Genomic DNA, 16,850 nt, shown 5'->3' with positions numbered 1-16,850 from the left:
GTATACAATATAAAAGGATCGAAAAATTTGGAGTTGCTAAAGATGGAGCATTAATAATTGCTTTTTTGATCAGATTGAATGCCTCATGTTCATCTTGGCCCCATTTAAAATTTGCGTTCTTTTTAATCATGGCTTGTAAAGGAGATATGATTCTTAAAAAATCTGGAACGAATCTCTTTACAAAGTTAATCTGGCCAAGGAATTATTGCATGGCTTTCTTGTTGTGAGGTAGGGGTACTGTGGAAATTTCCCTGATTCTGTCAGGATCAATGTGAATTCCAGATTTTGACACTATGAATCCTAGAAGCTTTCCTTCACTTAATGCGAAAAAGGATTTTTTTAGGTTAAGCGAAATCCCATACCTTAAACAACGTTGGAGGATTTTTTTTAAATCCCTGAGATGGTTGTTTCGTTTCTTGGAATAAACAGTTATATCATCCAAATAGATTACCACTAACTTATTAACTAACCCTTTGAATGCAATGTCCATGGCTCTCTGAAATGTGGCACCCGCATTTATCAACCCAAATGGCATCTTTTGATATGCATATGTGCCCCATTTAGTTCTGAATGTCATTTTCAATTGATCGTCGGGATGTACCAACACTTGATTGTATTCTGAGAATCCATCCAAGAATGACATTAATTCTGAGCCCGCAACTGCCTGCAGTATTTGTTCCATGGGGGGCAAAGGAAAATTATCCTTTTGGCAGGCCTTGTTAAGGTTTCGAAAGTCAATGCAAATTCTAATATCTCCATTTTTCTTTCTAACAAGTACCATATTAGAGACCCATTTATAATGTCTAACGGGAAAGATTATTTTGGCTTTCAATAACTTATTGAGTTCAGTTTTGATCTGATTTTCTAAATTTGGATGGATTTTTCTCAACTTTTGTTGGACAGGTTTTTCATTATCGACCATTGGGATAGTATGTTGGATGATGGAGGTATCATATGTTTTGAGTTCATCATAATTCCAAGCAAAGATGCTTTTGTATTGTTTCAAGAGATGGATATATGCTAATTTTTCTTCAGGGGCTAGGCCAAGGCCTAGGTTGATATTCTGAGGTTTGGCATCAGTTCCTAGATTTACTAATTCATAATTCAAAGTTGAACTTTGGAGTTTTGAATTGGTAGATCTTTTGAATCGATCTTTTAAATCATAAAGGTCTTCTAATTTGACTACCAATTTAGGTATAGCATTGTTAGTGCTATCTTGTTGCAATTATTGATCATGTTGGTCTTCGTCAATTATTTAATTGGTGTAGGATTCTTCAAATGTGAGAAAACTCACGGTATCAGGATCGTCATTGAAGATTCTCCAATTTGTAATGTTATCAGGAATATATGGTCTAAAAATTAACTCAATTGAAAATCGGTCAGGGATAAAATCTTCTGAAGGAATGAGCTTGGAAGCTACGTTGGCTAAGAGGTTTGCGCTAGCATTCTGGAGTCTGGGAATTGATGAAATATTAAATGCTGTAAAATGTTCAGTCATATCTTGGACTAAAGATTGGTAATGCTTTAAATGACCTGATAAACAGTGTATAGTATTACGTATCTGTCTAATTACAATCTCAGAATCGCCGAAAACTTGCAGGTATTTGACGTCTAATCCGATTTCCTTGTACAACCCTTGGAATAGAGCTTCATATTCTGTGGTATTGTTGGTGCATTCAAATTCGAGTCTGCAAGTTAGCATGGTTTTATCTCACTCTGGGCTTACTAATACGCATCCTGCTCCTGCTCCTTCGTTAGACTTAGAACAATCAAAAAATAATTTCCAAAACGAAGATTTATTTACAGGACTATCTATAAAATTAATGCATTTAGAACTATCTATTTGCGAGAAATTTTCTACCTAAGATAAGACAAAATGTTCTAAATAAGGTGAAGTATGAGCATTAAAATTTCCTAGAAAAGAATCTACTGAATAGTTTCCAATTATGTTAGAATTATATGCTACTGGTTCATTTTCTCCCTCGAGTTCTGTTACTATGTATTTCTAATGTCGCTCGCATTCAACTTTTATTTGGTTGGGTTTACCATTATAAGGCAGCCACATGTGAGACCAGTCAGTTGAAAAGTATCCATGAATTTTTTCTGACCAATCTTTGCTAAGAATTAAGCCATAAAATTCAGGAATATCAGCAACTAAAATGTCAATAACTTGACATACCTTTGGGTTGGATGACAGCCTTATGGTAACCTGATTTAATTCACCAATCACTTCAACTTGCGATCGATCAAGCTGAACTATGCGCATAGCGGATTTCTGTGGTTGGACGTTCAATTTTGCACAAATTGATCTTGGTAAAATATTTGATGAAGCTCCAAAATCCACTAAACAATTATGCACATTTTTATTGAAAATTTCATAAGTAAGGAGAAATGGGGGAGTATGCGATCTCGACCTTCCTCCAATTAATGCGATATCATTTGATCAAATTTATTCATTGTACTAGTTGGAGGTCTTCCCATATCGTGGGAAGCTTGAGAAATTACAGTGGCTGGTAAAGGTGCAACTGGTACAACATGCAATTCTTTCAAGAGTACTTTATACTGGTGTTTTAACTTGCTCAGTTCAAAAAGAGTAATATTGGCCCTAGTCCTTTTCATATCTTCTACGATATTATACTCCATTTCATCCAAAACGATTAGCGTTTTAGATGGAGTTGATGTGTCTATTTGGACTGGGCTGATTTGAGTCACTTTAGGTGATGTTTTCTTGGCTGCGACTATATCCTTAGTCATCGAGCTTGCGCTCTTTGGCTTAGGTGTAGGCTGAGGAGGATCAAGCTGATTTCTGCTGCGAGTACTAACCGAGAATGCCTCTTGATCCTCTTCATTTGGGAGGATGAAATCCCACATACCTTGTAATTCTACAACTTCTTCTTCATCGGTATGTTCTTCAGTAGCGTTTTCCTCTTCTTCTTCTTCTAATTCAGCATTTGAAATAGTGTTAGGGGGTTTGGAATCAGTTGAAGGATTTCTTTTAAAAGGCCTGTATGGCTTTTTAGAAGAAGTTTCTACTACTTGTTTCTTAATGTCGACCATCTCATTAGACATGGTCTTCAAAACTTTGTGTAATCCTTCTAAATCGAATGGATCTTTCAATTGCTTTTTCTTGGGATCTTCTTTGAAAGACATCTTCTTAGATTTTCGTTCTTCTATCGTGTTTTTCTTTTCTAGGGCCAAAATACGTTTCTCTACTGCTATTTCTCCTTTCATGTTTTCAACTAAGGTTTTTTTGTTAGCCCTATCAACAAATATTTCCAAGTTCGATGGTAAAGCAGTAATATACCATTCACTTCGCACCTCTTCACTAGGCTGAGAAGCAGTAGGAATTTTGTTTAAAATTTTATTGAAATGTAAATTGAAATCTTTGATAGGTTCTCTTGACTCAGCCCTAAGGTTAGACAAGTCATTGATCAGTGTCGCTGTAGACCTGTCATCACCAAACTTGGTCAGAAATTGTTCTTGGAAGATGTCCCAACTAGTAATAGATCCGGATGGTAATGAGAAATACCATGATCCGACTGTTCCTTGCAAAGTATAAGGAAAAAGTTGAACAACAGCATCTTCATTAACGACCCCATTGAGGTTTATGGATAGCATAAAGTTATTTATATGTTCTTCCGCTAGCATGCCTGCCTCAGGATTAAACATAGGCATCCATTTCTTAGGATGGGCCAATATCTGACTCAAGGGTGCAGGCATTAAGACTGCCCCTAGGTTATTCCATGGAGTTTGGGCCATCGTTGAACTACTAACAAAGGAAAGTGCAAAAGATGATCCCTACGGTTGAGAGGATGAGGATATTATGACTCCAGATGGTTGAGAAGGAGTTGAGGAAGTTGTGATAGGCTGATGGATGATGATATGAAGTGGAGGAGTCGATGGTTGACTTCGCGATGAAGAGGTTGAGATGGATGATGATGATGAAAGAGTCTCACTATCGGATCCTTTAGGAGACTTTCTTGCTCTCTTCCTAGTAGGTAGAGGTAATTCGGTTGGCTGAACACCAAAATTTTCGCTCTTTAACCTGGTAAGAGGATGAGCAGGGTTATATTGCGAAGTAACTCTACCTTGAGATTTGTCAGATTTTTTAGGAGATATAGAAAATCATTAAAGTTTGTGAATCAAAGATTCGACTTCAGGAGGTTCAATAGTAGATTGTTCTGAAAGGTCATGGTTTGTAGTAGTGGATGTTGCTCTAACGACTTCTAAATCTGGATTTAAAGATTCTAAATGCAATGGAGAAGTCGAAGGAGATAATGACGGCGATTTACTCTCAGAATGGTATTTAGATTTAGATTTGCTTTCCATTCATAGTTCGGAGGTTCAGGCCCTCCTTCTAGCGCCAAATATGTTGAAGCCTCGAAAATCAGGTCTACAACAAGGGGGATACCCGCCCGGTCAGGACCTTGGTTGGCAGCTCCTTTTCCATTTGGTATAGCGGGTCTGACTAGGGATATGGGACCAGTTTCCCAATTTAAGTGTGTGTGTGAGAAAGATTGATATTTCTGTTTCTAACAGTTTCTAAATGGAATACTTCTACTCTAATTCTAATCTAATAATAAGGAAATTATATTCTAATAAACAGAAATATGTAAATCTACACTAACCCGGGGTGTAATATTTCCTTTATGCGATATAAAATGATTTCAAACAACAATTGGTAATAAAGAACATTCAGCTATTATGAGAAAAGAATTCAATAAAGATGAACCACTTCGTATAAAGAGTTAGACGAAACAGTTGTGAAAAACATATCGCATAATGGGCTATTCATACACTACGCATAAATAAATAGCTATCACCGTACAAAAGTGCCAAATGATAACTCAAGCATTCATACATTAATATATAAATAACTGAACTTGAAAATCACTCTAACACAAGGCAAAAATAGTTAAGAGATAGAAATACCATTTATAACTAGTCCTACTCATGAGCTTCAAGTGATAATGATTTATCTCCTCTTGATCTAACATCCACTAAGAGTACAAAAGTGCAACATCAGTAGTAGATATCAAATGCAAACATCAATAAATCCTGTTCCATTCATTCATCAAAACCTCCAAAGAGGGTACAGAAGTGCATGTTCTGGGGATAAGTTTTTGATAAATTTCAAGACCCTTCTCTAAATGCATGAGAAGGGTTTAAATACTACTAACTAAATCTAAAAATAAATTATTACAAAAATGTAGGATGCGGTTTAAATGACCGTCCTGTTTTCAAGAAAATAAAACAAATTTAAAACTAAAATTGAGTCTAAAATTAAACTACTTATGTATCTAGTCCTTGAAATCGCATGCATGCAACATCTATTTGAGAAGAGTCGACTAGCTGACTTCCGATTTTAGCTGAGCTGAGAAAACAGAATCGACAAGAGCTGGTGCCATTTTTTCAGCCAAATTGATGATACACTTAAGAGTCATTGACTGGCTATGTGGCTTTACCAGACCATGCCCAGTAATAATCCCAGTTCAGCTTGGTTAACCCTTGGATTTCTTGTGCCTTCTCCTGAGCCTTCTGCTTCCAATCTGTTTGTATCGTTACTTTCTTGCAATTTTCGGGGCTTGTAGGTGACTGGGCAATTAGTAGCTTTCCTTTTATAGAAATTTTTCTCAGCGATGCGCGATTAGCGCTAGGTGCTAATCGTGCATCAGAAACTGCCTCCGTTTCTTGGTCCAGATTTCCTTGATGCATTTTTCGCCTTTTGCACTTTTTCCTTCCAGCAGATATAAAGTTCAATATTTGTGAAAATAATAATTCCGTAAGCTCTTGATCCTGAGTTTTAAACTGTTTATTTCTGATATCAACACTGTCCAGTATCCACTTGACCATGTCCGTGTATGGAATAATTTTAGGTCTTGCTGCTGTCCGGTGTAGAAATGAGTAGGCTAGCTCTGTGATAGATGCCTCAGAAGAACCATTTGAGCCCGTAATAGCAGTAACTTCCATTACTCTAGGATTCTCCTCTTCGAGCAGATTATACATACCTTCCCACGTAGCAATTCCTCCGTCTCTGTTACAGGTCGTGTCTATATATAAGGGCGCCATTTCCTTTTCTTCAGAGCTTGGAGCTTTGCTTTTCTTTCCCATTTTATCCTACATATTGCTTTGTATTGGCCTCTATTCTCCGTTCCTGCAATTCACAAGTGAAGTGAAAATGAATGACAAGGAAGGGTGATGGGAAAGTTTTAAATGCCACAGACACATCAAGTATACCACCTTACGTGAGATGATTTTTTCGATACGTACGAACCCATATTCCATTAATAACAGGCAACTAACTCATTTATTAGCATTAAAGCGTATAACCAGGTGTTAGCTCATGGAAAATGCTTTTCTTGAATAACAAGCCCGAAAGATCTGCGATGAAGCGATTTTGCGATTTTCTTCGTAATATCGAAGATCGCAACATCGCAAATTTGATCACTCGTGACATCGCATTATCGCATTATCGCTGTATCGCAAAATCGCAATATCACAATATCGCAATATCGCAATATCGCAGATCGCAGAAAAGTTACATATGATTTTTGTTATCCTGTTTTCTGCGAAATGCGATTTGCAATTGGCGTCATCACATATCAACAAATTAAAGTTTTTCAATGTAAGTTATGCTGAATGCGATGTGATATTTGTTTATTATCGCATATCGCGATCTCACAATATTGGAATTCGGCTTATAGGGTGGTATGCTGTCATCTTTTTGCGATGTGATTTTCCTAAGGAAAGATTTTATCTTTCCTTATCATAAAACTTAGATTTCTTAGATTTTGCAAGGGGGTTTCCTAAGCTTATGATGGTAAGTTTATTCGAAAAGGAGATTTAAGCACTACTTTGATTTTTAAAATTTTTTAACTAAGGGTCCCCACTTATTTAGTATTACAAATAACACTAAATAAGAAGGGGGGTTGTTGCTGGCCACAACACTATCCAATTATGAATTCAATATAACAGAGCAGGTCAATGAAACGTTTAGGAACAGAAGATTACTGAATAAAGCAAGTAAGGGAAATCAAACCACACATGATTGTAATCAGAAAATAGTGATATAGAAAGCAAGTGATCCACTAGGGCCACACCCTTAGCCACCATGGATGCACTGCGGCGGTTACTCCAGGATTAGAAGACGAAATAGCAACGAAGTTATGTATTAATCATAAAAGCAGAGTTACAATTATCGCTCTTTAAAGAGAGTCGATGATCAAAGTTCAGATTACAATAATGAATTCTATAAATCAACAATAACATCTGCCCCCTAGGCTAGTAGTGCTATCCCTTTTTATAATGGCCAAGCAGAAATACCAAAAATACAGATAGCCTTGAGGTAGCAATCCCTCTAGATCAAAGAATCCTGGGGGATTCACCATATCTTTAATCTTCAGTTATCTTTTCATCCTCTTGCATTGATACTGTGTTTCTTCTTCCTTTTCCTGGTTGATACTGTGTTTTTTCTTGATTTCCTCGTCTGGATGCGGTTTCCCGTCAAAGGGACAGCAATTGGTCCTGCTTTGTCTTTTCCTCTGAAATGGTGATTTTCCATTTTTTTCACTTTCTGCATAGAAAAAGACAATAATTAATCATTTTACATCAATCACAAATCCCCTTAATTTTATCATAATCCTTTATCATATGACCATCTTAGAATGTAAAGAAGTTATTTAAAGGAAAAGATAGAGAAATAATTGGTAATTACATACCTTTTCCAATGCTCAACAGTTAGTCCCAATTTTTTCTATGAGATTAAATTATTATCTCTACCTCTCATGTGGGTTGGTGCCAAGGGTACCCCTCTGATTGTACTAATCCAATATCTACACAATTAGTGATTTTTCTAGATATATTATACAACAAGAATATGTTTGTTATATATTGAGTTTTTATTAAACAAAAAACACAAATTTACAAAGTCATCATATGTATGTCACCCCAAGCGGCATTGGGAGGAAGTGTTAGGTTTGGGTCTCCTTGATAGTGCATGTCAGCATATGAGTAGTTAGCAATGGAAATGGCTTGTTGAGACCACCATGAAAAGGGATCATCTTCAAAAGTGTTGGCGACATGCCCACCTCCCAACATTAGCATCAATTCAACCAAATATTCCATTCGAGGAGCTTGATATCCTCATGAGCTTATAAATACTCGTGGACATAGAGCTAGAACATGATCAAAGAAAAAGGAGCATAAAATACTCCCTTATATAAAATTCGTCATATTACCTATTTTGCATTATTTTGATGGAGTCTCCATTATTGTTAAGAGCACAATGCACAAATCAAATATGGTAGGATGCAAACACTCCACCCCATAGTACATCTATGGGAATGGGGCCTAGAGTAGCAATCCTAAGTCTACCACCTGAGTGATGATAAATATGATAATATTTAGACCAAGGGTCTTAATGTACCTTATTGATATCTAAGAACATACTTTCTAATTTAAATCATGGACATAAGTGTTGATGTACTCATTGACGGTCATGCCACCTCCACCTAAACTCTTTAAATTCACTCTATCTCCATGTCGATAAAGACCTATAATAAAATAAATATCCTCTATATCTAACTTGAGATGTTAGGCATCTATCATGAAGGCAAGAAGTTCAAGATTCCAATACATAATCAACCTTTACAATAGTTTCCCATAAGTGATGATGTACCCATCAACGGTCATGCCACCTCCACTTCAACTCTTTAAATTCATTATATCTCCACACTAATAGAGGCCTATAATAAATTAAATATACTCTATATCTAGCTTAGGAGACTAGGCTTCTATCATGAAGGAATGATGTTCAGGATTCCAATACCCAATCAACCTTTACAATAGTTGATTTTGTGCACATGTGCTAGGAATTCGATTTAATAAGCCAAAATTGTGGAGTGCATTCATCACCCCCATAGGTTTTGAAACCTTGAAGGCATGTAAAAAGGCTTTTATTTTCATAAATGCCTCGTTATAATGGAAATCATATTTGTACACCCTGTGTTCTATAAATGGTTTTCAAGGCCAAATTTTTTACAAAACAAAAAAGCAAATACTTAAAAAAAAAAAAGAGGAAAGAGTTAGAAATTACTTGGTCCAAATGAAACATTATTTTTATGGTCATATCTTTGGAAATCCTCCATTTAAGTTTGAGGTATTTTTCTACCACATTGAGAAAGTTAGGGTAAAAGTACAAATGACATAGTAAAAAAACGTTTTTCACCTATATTAATAGTTTTTTACTCACTTTTAATAGTTGTAAGCACTCATTGATATTTTTTTCAATGGGCTAATCCTTAACAAAGTGTTTTTTAAGTGGAAATTTTATTTTTTCATGTGATACAATTGGAACAAGGTGTTTAGTGACATTTTTCCACCACTATTGCCCATATTTGATCTATTGTACTTGTAGGTAATTTTTCGACAACTAAGATATATGGTAGGAGTTGCCACCTTTCAATCTATATTAAACATTTCGATATAATTTTTTCCATATGATTGATCCCACTAACTTGGACATGAAAAGGATAACATGCATACTCTAGATGAATGCTTAGCATGCTTAATCTACTAGATTTCATTTATGATGACAAATGTGTGATGGTGTTGAAAATGCAAATTGCTGAAATGCATGGTTATATTGAACTATTGACCAGAATATTATTTATGTGCTAACTGAAATTTGGTGTTTCAGACCAATATAGACAAAGGTGATGAGAATATTTGTTATTTTTCTTTTTCTTTTTTAGGTTGACTAACATCTATGTGTGTGTAAAAGTAGATTGATAGGCATCAAGATATAGTAAGAAAGAGAAAGAATGAGTAGTAGATTAGAATAGTACAATGTAAACAGAACCAAACAAGGCCCTGAAGAAGATTCATTTGGGAAGATGAAATAAGAGGAAAATATTGAATTCATTGACACTATTAGAAGCCTAAGGTTTGAGATAAGAAGTTGCAATTAATATAATGAAAAGATTGTTAGAGAGCAAGCATAAGTAAATGCCATATTTTTATATTGTTTTTCAGCCTTACAAAAGAAAAGACAACATGAGATTGGCACCAACCATAATGATAACTATAGTCCCAAGGATAGTTCACCAGAGATCCAAAAGCATGAGTTGTATAACAAGAAGGTATATGGGAGTCAATCATGAAAGTGGCATAGACATGTAGAAGGATGAAAAATTATGGTCAGCACAGCAGAAAGAGAGTCAAACAACCCTGACAAATCATCAAACTATGAATACAAGGGACATTATAATGAAAGAAAGACTAGAATGATTCCCATGCAAGAAGAATTCAAAAAATAAAAATCTCTTACCTTTAATGAAGAAGTAAAGAAAGTAGAAGATGCAAGGCTTGGCTCTTGGTAATAAATAAGTAATTTTGATTGCATTATTATTATGAGAACATGAAGGCCAAAGTGGTTGTCTTAATCTTGAAGGGAAAATATGATGTGTGGTGGGAGGATTTAAAGAAAACAAAAGGCACCAAAGAGAAGGATCTAACATGGAGGAATTTTAAGAAATACTTCTGAGAAAAGTATATGTCTGGGAAATCTTATCACAACAGTGCCAAGGAATTCTATGAACAAAAAATGGCGCAGATGACACCTGAGGAATATATCAACAAATTATTGGAACTACTAATGTAGGTACCTTACATCAAGGATGAGAAGACTAATATATAGAGGTATGTTAGTGAGTTACCACATGCATACCAAGATAGAATATAATTCGATGAACCTAATATTTTGTAGGAATTTATTCAGAAGACCAAGCATTGTTATGAATAATCTAAGCATAAGACTAAGGTTCAGACTAGCTGGAAGAAGAAAGGTAAAGGAGGATGGTAGAGAACCTTAGGATACAAACGAGGGGGAAAGGGTGGAAAGTTTAATTACCTCACCAAAAGTGAATTCCATCAAAATTCCATAATCAGCGGAAATACACCTCAAAAATTAGTGAATTAACAAGGTGAAAGATCTGGGAAAGGGAGCATACAATGTTTGGAATGTGGAGAGGACCATTTACAAAGAAATTTTACTCTATTGTAGAAGATTGGAAAGAATATATATAACACACAAGAGGCAACAAATATGAATTATGTTTCCTAAAGCATCCCTGGGATATACACTGCATTGGATAATAGGTAGGAACAAAAGTAAGAAATTATCATTTAGCTGGAAGGTATGGTCAAAAACTCACCAGTCTCAGTTCTAATAGATGCAAGATCTAATTTTAGCTATATTAGTAATGGGATTGTGGAAAAATATGAATTTTCAAAAAAAACCTATGAAGAATCATGGATTTATCAACTGGCCACTAGGACAAATAGACGAATAACATATATGGTTGAGTATTGCCTTGTAGAAATTGAGGGCATCAATACTGTAGACAAATTTAATTTGTTTCCATTGGGATCATACAATGTTCTTATAGATGAAGATTAGCTAGCAACCCACATGGTGAAGTTGGATTGTTATCACAAAGTACAAGAGTGCCTTAATGATGAAGGTGACCCAATAACACTCCAAGGTATTAAGAGGTTGATAGCACTTAGAATTATCTCAGTGGTGCAAGTAAATCACATCAGTGGAAAATGTTATGCCCTTATGCCATCCAAATCATGGAGCAGAAAGAAACTAGTGCAGGCCCCTCTTCGAATTACCTAGTATTAAATTAGTATAGCAATGTGGTCCTAGATGAATTACAAGGACTTTCACCGATTAAATACATTGAATTCATAATTGAATTGATTCTGGGAACACCACCAACAAAAAATACCCCTTATCAGATGATCATGCGTGAAATCGTAGAATTAAAATTACAGTTGAAGGAATTAATGGAAAAAGGGTATATACGACCTAGTGTTTCATTGTGGGGATCCCCAACATCTATTACAAGAAGCCAAATAAGGTAATTGTGAAAAACAATTACCCATTTCCTAGGATTTATGATATATTGAATCAACTTAGAGGGGTTGTTGTATTTTCGAAAATTGTTTTAAGGATTGGTTACTATTAGTTTATAATAAAAGAGGAAAACATTCACAAGACTGCATTTACAACAAGGTACGATCACTATGAGTTTATATTAGTGCCATTTGGGCTTAGAAATGCTCCAATAACATTTATGTGCCTGATGAATAATGTTCTCAGAACATAAATGGAAATATTTGTGTTGGTTATTCTCAATGACATCCTAGTGTATTCAAAGAATGAAAATGAGCATGAGGGCCAACTAAGAGTTGTTCTATAATTACTCAGAGAGCATGAATTGTATGCCAAACTCAGCGAGTGTGAGTTCTTTAAAACTTATGTTCACTATTTCGGTCATGTAATCTCAAAAGAAAAAGTGGTTGTGGATATAGAAAATATCAAAGCAATAATGGAAAGGCCTACAGCTCAGAATGTGATAGAGGTCAGATCCTTTCTTGTTGGAAATACTGAGATGGGGGTGAATCAATATTCCTTAGCAATTAACACTTTTAAATATTTTCAGAGCATTAGTTAATATTCAATTATTATTAATGTTTATGCAATAATAATAGTAAATAAAAGAATACAGTAGGCACAAGAATTTTAAGTGGAAAACCCCCTCCGGTTCAAAAACCACCGAACATCTTTCTAATAAATTCTTTAATCTTCAGCCCCAACTGAAATGAAAGAAAAAACTTCCTAGAATTATATAAAAGAATTCTTCGCCATCTCCCACTGGAATGGACACCCCAACACCCTGGTTTCTTCAGTAATCAACTAAATGGATGCCCCAACACCCTAGACCAACCTGCCGCCCTGAAGTGTTCAGAGGCTCCAACCTGTAGACGACTTCATGCACCTTCCTAGCTCCTCCCCGCCACCCTATAATGACTAAAATGAGAGAAGAGTTTGGATTTCCGTACTAGGGACAACGGTCCACGATACAATATGATTTACAATGATTTTGATTGAACACCCAAGCACACTATGACCTGCAACCCAACCATGACATCATCCCAATAGAGACTCCTATACCTCCCAATAATTCCTTTTCGACTCTAGGCAGATTGACTCTTTTACAATAATGACTCTTCCAATGATGACACTTTTACAAATTACTCTTTTACAACTTTACAATGATGAATCTTGTCCTTGACACTTCTTCACAATATACAGATGGTTGTCATGTCTTCAAAGGATGTCCCGCTACAATGCTTCCTTTGATTTGATACTTTTGCTCTTGAATTATTGCTTGAATTTGTACTTGAATCTTCTTCTACGTGCATGCAAAATTTTCCCAGTGAAACCAATCCAAAAAAAAAACAAAATACCCTTCAACTTACCTTTGCCTACAAAGCACATGTAGGTGCATAATAACAAATAAATAAAAATAAAAATTACAAATGCGTACCTGAAGTGTGCTTGTCATTTTTTTTGTTGACTTGTTGTAGTAGCAACAAAGACTCCCACTCTTAATATAGGCCTAGACTCTATGCAAGACTATATCCAAAACTAACCTAAATGTATATACAATCAAAACTAATGACAAGCGTTAGAATTGTGATGGACCAATTTCTAAGTACAACAATAGAGACCATTCTATTAACTATGAAAAGACAAGTAACATGAACTTACAACATCATATAGATTTAGCAGACTTGGTATAGCATAAAAAATATGTAGCATCAAATGTGTAGTGTCAAGAATAGGACATCTGAAATGTGGTATCAAAACTAACTGTGACATATAGAGACATAGAGATATAACCAAGACCATGTATATAATTACATTGTCCTGCAAAAACATATGTCAGATATGATACTCATATTTCAAATGTAAACACTAATCATACATACCTTGGTGTATGAGACTTACCCTTGATTGTTGATATGTGTGGTCCTTACTGCAGTGATCCTTGAATGCATGTGTTTTTTTGCCTTCTAGGAGCTCTATATTGAATCTATTGTATATATGTAATTTCGGATCTCTAGGGTCGGAAATTTCACCCTTTGGTAGCCCTCTAAGTCCTCTTTCCAACCCCATAGGTCTAATCAAGATTGGATTCTTCAAGAAAGAGTTATGCCCAATCTCCCATGATGACCTGATTATAGATTGGTTCAGCAGAGCAAACTTGTACGAAGTGCCACATGTCACTGTTGCGACCTTAGACCCTGAAAATGCTACTCAACAAACTAAACTCCATCCTATTTCTGTTACTATTTTTGAAATTTGAATCCAATTCCCAAAGAGAAAGTTAGGACGATTTTCCCAACATCGCCTCTTTGACATGGAATTCGTGAGCCTCAAAAAACCCTAACTTCCTAATCATATCTCCAAAAATATAGCAAACCAAGATCTAAAATTTGGTCACGAGGTTCATCAAGATTGAGGCTCAAATTTTTTTAAATTTCAGCTTCGAAATCTTTGTAGAAAAAATTTATAGCAAAAATTCCACAATGACCTGTTTAAATACACAAAAACCCTAGTAGAGGAGGATATGAGGGTCACTATTTATATGAAAGTCTTAAGTTGAGAGGGTCCTCAACAAGTTAAATTTGGGTGGATTTTAGGAGAAAACAAATATATATATTATTGACTATTCAATAAGCACAACCAATTATGAGTGCCATGCCATAACCCCATAGGGTTTTAGCCCACTAAATGGGGTTACTAACTTCAAACATGAATATCTCTCAAACCGTGAAGAATTACTTGGCATGCCATATATCAATAGAAACATATCGACGAGCGGAATCCATATAGAAGATACTTGACTCTAAATAAATTAAGTTGTCAAGTCAAAATTCCCATGCAAGAGCGAGGTAGCCACTGGTGCTACTTGGGTTTACATCAATGGCAACCATTGATCAGCAATCTCCCCCTTTGGCATTGACAGAAACACAAGTACTCCCCCTATGATCATGAAACCTATTCCTACTACCTTCTCTCCCTCTTTGTCATCAATGGAAAAGGGTAACTCCCCCTGACAAACTGTCATCCTATGGACATATACACACCTTCACTCCCCCTTTCAACTTAGTTAGATAAGAGAAATATTATAATGATAACTTGGGAGAATCCCAAGATTTTGGCGAAGATACTCAAATGCTTCACAAGGTAATCATTTGGTAAATATGTCATCAATTTGTTCCTTTGTGCCAACATATTCAAGCTTGATATTCTTTTCAATGACCTTCTCTCTAACGAAATGATATTTGATCGGAATGTGCTTTGTTTTGGATTGCATCACAGGTTTTTGGAGATATGTATGGCACTAGTGCTATCGTAGAAGATGGGAATAGTCTCATCAAACTTAACTTGAAGATCTTGCAAGGTTTTCTTCATCTAGAGAACTTGAGTACAACAAGTTGTTGTCGCAATGTATTGTGCTTCAGCTATGGATAACAAGATCGAAGACTATTTTTTACTTAACCATGAGACAAGGAAACCACCTAGGCAGAATGCTTCTTCACTGGTACTCTTATGATCATCAACACTTCCTGCCCAATCTACATCTATATAAGCTTGGATGACCAGATTATTTCCTTTGGGATATTAGAGACCATATTCCGTCATGCCCCTAAGATATTGAAGAATTCTTTTGATGACAATGATATGTGATTCTTTTGTTGCTACTTTGAATCATGCTACTTGTCTAACTACCTGCATCACATATGGCCGGGAGGCTTTCAGATATAGGAGACTAATAATCATGGATCTATACAACCTTTGGTCCACATCCTTTGATGAGTCTTCTAAGCTTAACTTGCAACTTGTTACCATGGGGTTAAGGACTAGCTTGCAATCTTCCATAGAATTTCTTGAGCATTTCTTTGATGTACTTGGTTTGATATATGAATATTCCTTTATCCTGTTGAGAAATATGAAGCCCTAAAAATGTCACTTCCCCAAGCATAAACATTTCAAACTCACTTTGACTTTTTGTAGCAAGGTCTTTACTTAATTTGTCATCACTACTTCCAAAGATTATATCATCCACATATAGTTCAATAATTGTTAGGTTATCTCAATCCACTTTCACATAGAGATTGCATGTCAACACTTCCTTTCTTGAATCTGTAATACTTCAACTATTCTTCTCCCCTTGAACAAGTAATGAAACTGCCATCTTGTTCAAACTATCAATCTGTCAATCATAGACTTGTGTCATATACTGTTGCATAGACTCCTCATCTTCAAACTTCTAGCAGTCGATAAGCTGAATTGTTAAAAATAGTGTGTCATTTAATGGACTATCTCGACTCGAGTCATTAACTGAAGAAACTATTGATTCCTCACAATTTGTTATGAATCATGAAAGTATTATTGTTGGGACCTTATTGCCTTCTTTCTTTTCTTTCTCATCTTGTACTTGTTCATCCTGTACTTGTTTTCCTTTCCAAACCTTCTTATTTTCATCGTAAAGCTTTTCATTCATGGTTGATTCCATCTTGTACCTGCAGTTACGAGGTATGTGTCCATAGTTATGAAATTTGTAACATTCGATGTTATTCATAGAATATTTTGTTTGGTGTCTATCTCATGATCATGTAAATTTTCTTCTAGGATTTTGCCAATAATAGTTGTACCTGTCTGGAATTTCACAATCCCTAGCCATATGTCCAAAATTGTTACATTTGTAAAATTCGACATCATCTCTCAAATGATAAAATTTGTTGATATTATGTTGATTTCTGGAATATCCATTTCTGAAGGATCTTCTAGAATTATATTCATTCCAAACATACATGTGGCATCCTGCAACTCTATGTCCAAACCTTCCACATGAATAACAGTGACCATAAAAGATAGGTTTTGTAACTGGGAGGAAATCTTCTTAGAGGAACTATCTTCCAAAGTTCTT

Source organism: Pinus tabuliformis, chromosome 7 (genome assembly GCF_031772625.1).
Source record: "Pinus tabuliformis cultivar Carrire ecotype Pingquan chromosome 7, CPIR1, whole genome shotgun sequence".
NCBI classification, from domain to species: domain Eukaryota; kingdom Viridiplantae; phylum Streptophyta; class Pinopsida; order Pinales; family Pinaceae; genus Pinus; species Pinus tabuliformis.
Note: the sequence above shows the minus strand (reverse complement) of the source record.